The sequence below is a fragment of the Mirounga angustirostris genome, unplaced genomic scaffold, assembly GCF_029215605.1.
Source record: "Mirounga angustirostris isolate CCGP_5_RB_7025 unplaced genomic scaffold, mMirAng1.0.hap1 SCAF_11, whole genome shotgun sequence".
Lineage (NCBI taxonomy): Eukaryota > Metazoa > Chordata > Mammalia > Carnivora > Phocidae > Mirounga > Mirounga angustirostris.
This window is the reverse complement of record NW_026991719.1, coordinates 1,058,386-1,069,497: the sequence shown is the minus strand read 5'-3', so window position 1 is coordinate 1,069,497 and position 11,112 is coordinate 1,058,386. Positions and strand designations below refer to the sequence as shown.

Here is an 11,112-nt window from a genome sequence, read left to right as displayed (position 1 = left end):
ATGAATGGATGGATAGATATGATAGATAGATAGATAGATAGATAGATAGATAGATAGATAGATAGATAGATAGATAGATAAATGCTTATGATGGATGGATGGATGGATGGGTGGATGGATGGAAAGATGGGTGGATGCATAGATAAGATAGATAATAGAGAAGATAAATATAGATAAATAGAAGATGGCTAATAGGTGATTGATAAGTAGATAATACATAGATACATAGATGATAATTGGATAAATACTGATAGGTATTGTTAGATATATAGATAGATATTAATAGATTAATAGGTATAGCTAAATATTGATAGATATTAATAGTTATAAATTATCGATACGTACGGATACACAGATGATAGAATTCACATGGAGATTAAGATGACAGGTAGAAATAGATAAACGGTTGATAGGTAATAGATGGCCGACACTTGGATAATAGATAGATGCCTAGAAATACGAGAGGTGATAGAATAATACAGATAATGACAGATAGATACAGTCTACAGATGGTATATCGACGATAGATAGATGACAGATACGTTCAGATAAATGGAAAGTCTATGGAACGCAGATCGATGGATAACCCTGCACCTCCCCGTGGAAGAGCGGCCCTGTGACACCATCACCAGGTCCCCAGAAGTGACTCAACGTCCACAGGACACAGGTGCAGGAGCTCAGAGCTCGATTCCCTGGTATATCTTCCCGGCAGCTTCCGCATCTCTCCCGCCGCACGCAATGTGGTGAATTCGCCCCGTTGCATTGTGGAAACGTCTGCCTCTGCCCTCCAGCCCACCGCCGCTCCCCGCCGCTGTGGATGCCGACCGGCCCCCCCGTGGGACGTGCAGGGAGTGAGCCAGGAAACTCCCGAAGGCGGGCGTGGCTGTCGCTGCCCCACGGCCGGGCCGTTCTGACCACACACCAAAAGATGTCGCAGTGCACACAGCTTTAAGAATGCAAAAGGAAATATGTTCTGCTAGCAGTTTTTTTCACTTTTTTTTTTAATAAAAGAAAAACAGGAATTAGCTCTGTCTGGGTGGAAGGGCATGATTGCTTCTCTGCCTCTAAGTTAGGGGGATTGTCCTTCATCCCCGCCCACGTGCACGGGATTGCGTCCGGCAGGCGACACTCGCCGGGTGGGCAGGGTCTCCCCGCGGCCTTATGAAAGCAGCTGTGAGGTCGAGGCTGTGAGGCGGGCACCCCGCCCCGGGCAGGGCGGCGGGTGAGCCTCATAGGAGGTGGGGGGCCCCACGGGCTCGGCCCTCGGCAAAGCCAGCAGCGAGCAGACAGTTACTTACACAGGAAATTTCAACACGGGTTTCCTCTCTACCGACCCTGCCTCCCAACCGTGGCTGCCGCTCGGAGGTGGACCCTGGAGAATTTGCATTTTGCAACGGCCAGGCCATGCCCCCGCGAGACCTGCCGGAGCAGAACGGGACAGCCACGGATCATTCAGGGCACCTCTGTCCGCCCGGCCGGCTTGCAAAATGAGGACTGCGGACTTCCCGACACCAGACGCTGAGGCACCGCAGTGGGCGGCCGTCTGAGACTTCAGGTGAGCCCTCTGCCCTGCGCTGCGTCCCTGCATTGTCGGGAATCCCGGAGGTCCGGCGGGGACAGGGTCTCAGCGGTGCAGACGTGGGTGAAAGGGGGTGGTGCCCACCCAGCCAAGCAAACCCCCAGAGAGTGTGCAGAGCCGCCTAGCCGGGAAACCCTCCCTCGAACACTCATCCGGCCCAAGGCACCTGGGCCGGCCGAGCGGGGCCCTGCATTGGGCGGGCAGCTGGGGCCGCCACATTGACAGTCAATGCAGGGGGCCTCGAACGGGGGGGGCGGGGAGGCCCTGAGACCCCCGCAGACGAGCCCAGGGTGCCGGACCCTGTAAAACCACGGGGCATTTGAGTCTGTGCCAAGACGCCCCCCAGCAGCGTCTGGGGAGAAGGGGGCTCGCAGCTGGAGCGCCGGTTGGTCTTCGCTAGGGGTCAGTCACACTGGGTCACAAGGAGGCGGAACCCCAGGCCACGTGCTTCTGCGCCCAAACCGAAGACCGTTTCTCGGGGTCCTTGTCCTGTTTATGCCATGCGGACGGTCAGGGGCGGGGCTCTCACGCCGGGTGCTGAGAAAGGGCATCGCCCCAGGAAGAAGCCCATGGCCGTGGTGGGGATCGTGCCCGCGGGGCCGGACGTTCTCGGATGTTTCCATGCTGGAGGAAAGGCAGGGCGTCGGGGCACGGCCAATGCCAACGTCGGTGCAGGGAGGGGGGTGTGTCCCTGGGAAGGCGGCCCCCAAATCAGATCAGGCGGCAGATGGGACCCAGGTCCCCGGAGGAATCAGGAGGACAGATGTGAGCCTCCAGATGGTGCTTGGAGAAGCGTAGGTGGGTCTGCTTGCCGTGGGAAATATCCCCGCTTAGCCACACCCAGGGAGGCAGGCAGGGCAGCTGGATCCTGTGCAAGGCTCAGCTGGGACCCCCGACCCAAGCACACCCTGTCCCCCTGTCCTGGACATGGCAACACAGCGCACAGTGGGTAAAAGCTGACCACCGCCCTCCTGGAGATGCCCCGTGACCGGGCAGACGAGCCCTTCCGCCAACCCACATCCTGGGGTGTTGCTCCAGGTCCAGCCCCTCAGTCTGCATCTCCTCCTTGCTGTCACCACTGCTGTGCAAGGCACCGCAGCTGGGACCCTCCCTTTCACATCCCCCTTCATGTCCCTGGAGGCAATGGGGTAGGCGGGCAGGATACGGGGACCCAACATGCACCTGCCACCTCGTTCTGCCTCCCCGACTGAGGACGGGGCCTCCGGGAGGTGACCCGCATCTGTCACGGCCCCTCTCATCTTCTCCCCGGGGCCAGCAACACCATAGGGAATCGTGGCCCTGTGACCAAGCTCAGGGAGTAGCTACGGGGACATCCCCGGGGACAGCGCTGGGCTCCCCCCAGCCGTGTGTGTCAGCCACACGGACGGACGCGGGGTGTGCCTTCTCTCTGGAGCAATGAACGGATCCCGCAACTGTGTGCTTCTGAGCCAAGCCGGGATCTCCGGGGTGGGGGAGGACTGCATCCCCATCATTCCTCTGCTCCACATGGGGAAACTGAGGCTGGAAGAGGCGAAGGAAGTTGCCCAAGCACACGGGACCCAGGCTTTCTGCCTCCAGAGCCCTTCAGCTTACCCCACTGCCCGACCGCTGGCCTGCCATCCCATTGATCCAGGCACTGAAAAAGTCATCATGTGCCGGGCTCAGTGCTGAGTGTTTCCGGGAGGGGGAGAAGAATTCAAAATATTGAGCTGCAGACCTGGGTTGCAGGTTGCAAGGATTTGGGGTGGGAAGAAACCCGGGAGGGCTTCCTGGCAGAGGTGGGGCTCGCCAGATCAATGTGGCACCAAGGATGCTGTGAATGGGAGCAGGGGCAGGGATGGGCTCTGTGTGTTCTGGGTGTGGCTGGGGACGAGCCCAGGAGCAGAGTGACATGTTAGCACCCAGCCCAGAAAAGCCACGGAAGCTTCCGGCACTGCTGAGAATTGTGGAGCTGAGCTTTACAAAGAGATCGGGTTGGGGGGTCCTGGTCTGAGTGCCGGGATGAGAGCCGGGTGGGCCTGAGGAGACAACACCACGCACGCAGGTGGAATCTGTGGTTTGCTAGCAGATGACAGGGGCTGCACCAGAGGGGAGAGCATCCCCTGTGATTCCCAATGGCTGGGAGGCAGGGAGGCATGGACCAACGCAGGACCGTGCTGTCTGTTGAAGGTGGTGCTTTTTGTGCAGCCGCTGGTGCTGGCCGGACCCCCAGAGAGGCTCAGGAACGGGTGCTGGGCTGATGGCAGGGACCCTGGGTAACCTCAATATTGTTTACGGGGGGACCCCTGACAGGGAGAGGGGCTGTGGGAAGACAGGGGCAAGGGGGTGTGTCTTGGGACAGAATCAAGTGTCAGATACACAGGACGAGGGCACGGTCTCTTTGATATGGCACGGGTGGCATTTGGGCTGGGTTATTCTGTTGTGCGCTATATGGCATTGGGTGGCATCCCTGGTCTGCACCTGCCAGATGCCAGTACCATTTCCTCCCCCCGAACTTGGAATGTCCAGAAATATCCCCTGGGGGGAGGGGCAAAGTCATGGCTGGTCACAAACCACCGTGATAGATGATAGATCGATGGATAGATAGATAGATAGATAGATAGATAGATAGATAGATAGATAGATAGATAGATAATAGGTAGATATGGTTAGACAGATGGATATATAGATAATGGATAGATGGATGGATAACAGATAGCAATGGATGGACAGATGGATAGAAAAATGAAGGAATAGATAGGTAGATAGATGATATAGATAGATAGATAGATAGATAGATAGATAGATAGATAGATAGATAGATAGGTAGGTAGGTAGATAGATAACAAGTAGATATGGATAGACAGATGGATATATAGATGATGGATGGATGGATGGATGGATGGTTAACAGACACATATAGATGGACAGATGGATACATAAATGGAGGGATAGGTAGGTAGGTAGGTAGGTAGGTAGGTAGGTAGATAGATAGAAAGATAGTAGATAGATAGATAGATAGATAGATAGATAGATGATAGATAGATAACAGGTAGATACGGATAGACGGATGTATAGATGATGGATGGATGGATGGATGAATGGATGGATGGATGGTTAACAGACAGATATAGATGGATAGATGGATAGATAAATGGAGGGATAGATAGGTAGGTAGGTAGATAGATGATAGATAGATAGATAGATAGATAGATAGATAGATAGATAGATAATAGGTAGATATGGTTGAACAGATGGATAGAAAAATGAAGGAATAGGTAGGTAGATAGATGATAGATAGATAGATAGATAGATAGATAACAGGTAGATATGGATAGACAGATGGGTATATAGATGATGGATGGATGGATGGTTAACAGACAGATATAGATGGATAGATGGATAGATAAATGGAGGGATAGATAGGTAGGTAGGTAGGTAGGTAGATAGATAGATAGATAGATAGATAGATAGATAGATAGATAGATAGATAGATAAACAGGTAGATATGGATAGACAGATGGATGTACAGATGATGGCTGGGTGGATGAATAGATGGATGGATGGATGGTTAACAGACAGATATAGATGGATAGATGGATAGATAAATGGAGGGATAGATAGGTAGGTAGGTAGATAGATGATAGATAAATAGATAGATAGATAGATAGATAATAGGTAGATATGGTTGGACAGATGGATAGAAAAATGAAGTAATAGGTAGGTAGATAGATGATAGATAGATAGATAGATAGATAGATAGATAGATAGATAGATAGATAACAGGTAGATATGGATAGACAGATGGATATATAGATGATGGATGGATGGATGGTTAACAGACAGATATAGATGGATAGATGGATAGATAAATGGAGGGATAGATAGGTAGGTAGGTAGATGATAGATAGATAGATAGATAGATAGATAGATAGATAGATAGATAGATAGATAACAGGTAGATATGGATAGACAGATGGATATATAGATGATGGATGGATGGATGGTTAACAGATAGATATAGATGGATAGATGGATAGATAAATGGAGGGTTAGATAGGTAGGTAGGTAGGTAGGTAGGTAGATAGAATCTCTCATGCTAAGTCAGGGTGTCTCATCTGTGGCTGGATCCCCCCTCTGATGTGGGGCATCCTGGGCACTGTAGGGTGCTGAGCAGTGTCTCTGGTCTCCACCCACTAGATGTCAGGAGCATCCCCACAAGCTATGATACCCCAAACTATCCCCAGACATCACCAAGTGTCTTCTATGGGGCAGAATCACCCCCAATTCAGAGCTGCCGAGGGAGAGGATGAGAAGGAGCAAGGGACAACACAGCCAGAGGGCTGGGAGGAGAAGCAGGACCATGTCACATTCTCTGGGTCTCAGGGAGAGAAGTGGGCTGGGCCAGGGTGCTCTGGGACACTTTCTCCCATTTCTTTTTTTTTTTTTTTTAAGATTTATTTATTTATTTGACAGAGAGAATGAGAGAGAGAGCACATGAGAGGGGGGAGGGTCAGAGGGAGAAGCAGACCCCCTGCCAAGCAGGGAGCCCGATGCGGGACTCGATCCAGGGACTCCAGGATCATGACCTGAGCAGAAGGCAGTCGCTCAACCAACTGAGCCACCCAAGCGCCCACTTTCTCCCATTTCTTAATGTTCTGCTGCATGCTTTTGTTTCTGGGATGAAATCATAGTGGCGATAGGGCACAGAGGTGATAGGGCACAGAGCTCATGTACAGAATAAGCAGAAGCAGGCCACACCCAGGGAGAAATGAGCCAGGGTTTACTCTGCACTGTTCCCACAGGAAAGTCCCTGTGGTGAGTGTGTGTGCTATCCTGTAGCACAAGATGATCTGACCAAGAACAAAACCTGGCTTGAACAAGTGGCATTTTTACTAATAAGGCAGGAAAAATAGGAAAACTTTTGTAATATTCTGTGCCACAAAGAGAATGGAGAAAGTGTGTGGGATTAGGAGGCCTGGCTTCTGGCCAGCCTGGTCACTCACTGCCTTGGATGTGTCCCATCCGCCAGGATGTGCAGTCCCCTCCAAGTACCCTGCAGTTGGAGGCACTGAGTCTCCATATGTGTTGCAGGGGGAGGGGATGGAGCAAGGCCACCCCTTCACTCACGACAGGGACAGACCAGCAGGCACACATGTGGGATGGGATGGGAGAGAACCCAGCAGTCATGGCCATAGGCAATGAATGGATAGGGTAAGTGCATATGCTGTGGCCTTGTAGATGACACCAGAAAAAATCACCATGAGTTTAGTAATTGATGGATGGGTCAGCGGATGGATGGATGGATGGATGGATGGAAGGATGGATGGATAAAGGGACGGATACATGGGTAGATGGATAGATGGATGATAGACGAATGAATGGGTGGGTGAATGGATGGTTGGATGGATGGATGGATGGATGGATGGATGGATGGATAGATGGAGGATGTATGCATGGTGGGTGAATAGGTGGATGGATACATTGTGGGTGGATGGATGGAAGGATGGGTTTATTGGGTGAATGGATGAATAAATGGAAGGATGGATTGATGGATGGATGGATAGATAGGTAGATAGATAGTATAGATGGATAGATGGATGGAAGGATGGATGAATGGATGATGTATGGATGGATGGATGCATGAGTGAGTGCGTGGTAGAATGGATAGATGATAGATAGATAGATAGATAGATAGATAGATAGATAGATAGATAGAATAGATGAATGGATGGATGGATGGATGGATGGATGGATGGATGGATGGATGGATGGATGATGGATGGATGATGGATGGATGGGTGAGTGAGTGGAAGGATGGATGGATAATGGATGGATGAATGCGTGAATGAGTGAGTGGTAGAATGGATAGATAGATATAGCTAGCTAGCTAGCTAGCTAGCTGGTATAGATGAATAGATATATGTATGAATGGATGGATGGATGGATGGATAGATAGATGGATGAATGGGTGAGTGAGTGGGTGGAAGGATGGATGGATGGAATAATGAATGGATGAAAGGATGGATGCATGGTGGGTGACTAGGTGGATGGATACATTGTGGGTGGATGGAGGGAAGGATGGGTTTATTGGGTGAATGGATGAATAAATGGAGGACGGATGGATAGAAAGATGGATAGATAGATGGATAGATAGATAGATAGACAGACAGATAGATAAAATGGTGAGTTGTATCTCAGCATAAAGCAGAGAGAGTGGAAGCAAACAGCTCTCTGATGCCCATGCTCTTACTTCCTCCGCCCGGGCTATAAACACTCTGCAGGACACATTTCCAGTGCGCTGGGTACCACAGCTTCTGAGCCACACTCACAGGAAGCCGCTGAAGGGGCGTTCCTGAAAGCCCCACCACAAGATGCCCGTCCCTAGCTACGGCTGGCCGGTTTCCTTCCCTGAGCACTACTCCCTCCTGAATAAACGTGGCCATCGCCACTTGTAAACAGGCATGCAAATAGCAGACAGGCAGAGTTTCTGCCCACGGGGCCGGGCACAGCCCGGTGTGGGCAGTCCCCCTGTGCAGAGCATCCTCCCACTGTGCCTTTGATTTCCAGCTCATGCCAGCACCACGGTGACCTTCCTCACCACTGGCTCCATGCTGGTGCTCTGTATGGATGCCAGGCTGAGCGCATCACCGTTGGTGAAAATGGATCATAGGGGAGAGAGGACGGGAGACCAGAGAGCTTACTAAGGGACCAGAGAAATTTTTAGGAATGCAGACTTTTGGGGAACAGAACTTACTGGAGATACATGGCAAAGATCGTGGCGCTGTGATCTGCATTCCGGGATCCCACTGAGGTCACAAGGACCAGCTGAGTGCGCTCTGCCCGAGCACGTTAACAGGTCCCGTGTGCTCAGGCACAATGACCCCACTCAGAGCGTTTGACCTGTGCCCCAGCCCAACACAAGAATTACCCTTAGATCCTCTTTCCTACTGAAAATAGTTTCCATCTTGCTCAGCGCATCAGACAACTTCCATAGTGCCTTATACTTGTCCTCAGACTCCATGAGGAGGGACATCAACCCCAGGTCGGGCGCCTGGGACTTCCTGTAGGGCACTCAGAGGGCACAGGATGGGTGGCTCCTGAGCCCTTGCCTGGTGCCTCCACGTGATGCGTGACATGTGCATGGCATGCTCAGCCTTCTCCTTGGACATTCCCTGCTGCCCTGAATGTCTAGCTTCACACCCTCCAAGCACAACCCAGTCCCAGCCTCACAATGCCATGCCTACCTGTCCACCAAGTGTGAACCGAACACCCCATCCCACCTCCTCTGCACTCATCTAGCCGCACACCAGGGACTCCACCCCATGCCCTTGCTCTGTGACCACTTCTCTTCTTCTGATAGTGAGCATGTGCAGTAGCCCACAACACGCTGGGGTACCACCCACCGTGTAACACCTCATACACCTGGATGGCACGCCCCACAACAGGTCCCTGTTTAAACACAGTGGCCACGTGACACATGGACCTTGAGGACATGATGCTTAGGGAGAGAAGCAGACACACACAGTCACACCGTGTGTGCTTCTATTTATAGGAAATGGGCAGAACATTTCTGTGTACAGTGACAAAAAGCAGATCATCAGTGCCGGTGGGAGAGGTAATGAGGACGGGGATGTCTTAGTCCATTGGGCTGGCCATAACAAAACACCACAGGCAGACATTGATTCCTCACAGTTCTGGAGGCTGGATGTCTGAGGTTAGGGTGAGGATGATTCTGTATTTGTGGGGATCATGCTTCCTGGTCAGCAGTGACCTCCGTGCTCCCTGCAAAGGGAGGGAGTGGAGACATCAGGTGCCCACAGAAGCACTGCCCGTGGCTGACTTGGCCTGGGGATTAAACAGAATGTTGCTTACTGTCCAAGTGTTGGGGGCCGGGTGACTAGCCATGTAGATTTGTCTGGGAAGCAGAGGGTCCTGAGAGGCAGGACTTTGGGGGCCAAAATGGGGACAGTCCTGGCAAAATGGGTGTAGTGGGTTGAATGGTGGACCCCCAAAATATATGTCCATGTCCTAATCACCCAGAACCTGTCGGGCTTATGGGGAAATACGGTCTTTGCAGATGTGATGAAGCAAAGGATGTGAGATGAGCTCATCCTGGATCAGGGTGGCCCTAAATCCAATGACAGGTGTCCTTCTAAGGTACAGAAGAAGAGACACAGACACAGAGGAGAAGCCACATGAAGATGGAGGCAGAGACAGGAGGTGTAGATACAGGATAAGACTGGATAGATAGCTAGATAATAGATAGATATAGATGGATAGAGAGATGATAGATAGATAGATGATAGATGATGATAGATAGATAGATAGATAGATAGATAGATAGATAGATACATAGATACATAGATAGATACATAGATAGATACATAGATAGATAGTCATGCAGATGGTTAGATAGATAGGTAGATGGATAGATGGATGGATGCATGTATGGATGGATGGATGGATAGGTAGGTAGGTAGATAGATAGATAGATAGATAGATAGATAGATAGATAGATAGATAGATAGATAGATGATAGATAGATAGATAGATAGATAGATAGATAGATAGATAGATAGATAGGCAGGCAGACATAGTCTCTCCTGCTAGACCAGGACTTCTCAGCCTCAGCACTACTGAAATTTAGGGCTGAAGGACTCTGAGGCTGGGCCCCATGTGCACGAGGGTGCTGAGCAGCATCTCTGGTCTCCACCCACCACATGCCAGGAGCACCCCCCGCACTCTAGTGTGACCAGCAGAAACAGCCCTGGACATTGTAGAGCATCTCTTGGGGGGCCCAGTCACCCCCAGGTAGAAATTCCTTCACCAAACTGAGCCTGGTTGGGCAGGAACATTCCCTATATCTCATGGACTGATGGTCCTCAGCATTGAGGGACACTGGGCTCTCCTTGGAGTCTCAGGGAACACCCAATTATATTGACCAGAAAAACCCCATATGTTGTATCCAATGCAGTGTATTAATACCGAGGCCAGCCCTGGTATTAATACCATGGAGCCCCGGCAAACCGCAGGGTGTCTGCCTGAGGCTCCATGATGAGGATGGGTCAGGCACAGCCTCTGATCTCATGTGAGGCCCAAGATGTGGCAGGTGCAGACCATGTGCCCCTGGAGGGTCCTGACATGCGCCACACACTGTGTGGTCTCACCATGAGTGTGTGTGTAAGGTGGGGCCTGACGTGGGTTTGCGTCTTCTGTGCAGATCTTCAAACACTACCAGCTGTGAGTCTGACCATGGCCACGCTGTGACCTAAGACTTAACCTCTATTTCCTTTTCTGTGACATGACAAGAATACTACTTTCTCTCCCCTTGTCTTGAGGATGCTGGACTAACACTCAGGCCTCAGGTGATATAAGACCGCACAGGTACAAGGAGCTGACCTGAGAAACGAGATGCCCTTGAACAGTAGGACCGCCAACAAGCTTGGTGGTTTCAGGCCATGGGGTCACCTAACCTCAGCTTAGCGACCTGTATGACGGGTATATCATCACTCCACCGGGCTTCATGAGTTCAGTCAGCTCCGTGCCTCCAT

General features: G+C 51.1%; 1 protein-coding gene across 1 annotated transcript in view; it reads left to right on the top strand.

The window, feature by feature from the left end:
• The first annotated feature begins 1,074 nt into the window (after nucleotides 1-1,074).
• Nucleotides 1,075-11,112, top strand: part of P2RY8 (P2Y receptor family member 8) — a 43,962-nt gene continuing 33,924 nt past the window's right edge. Inside the window, exon 1 of the mRNA XM_045884756.3 lies at nucleotides 1,075-1,555. The gene's annotated coding sequence lies outside the window, so the exon portion shown is untranslated. The remainder of the gene's footprint in view (nucleotides 1,556-11,112) is intronic.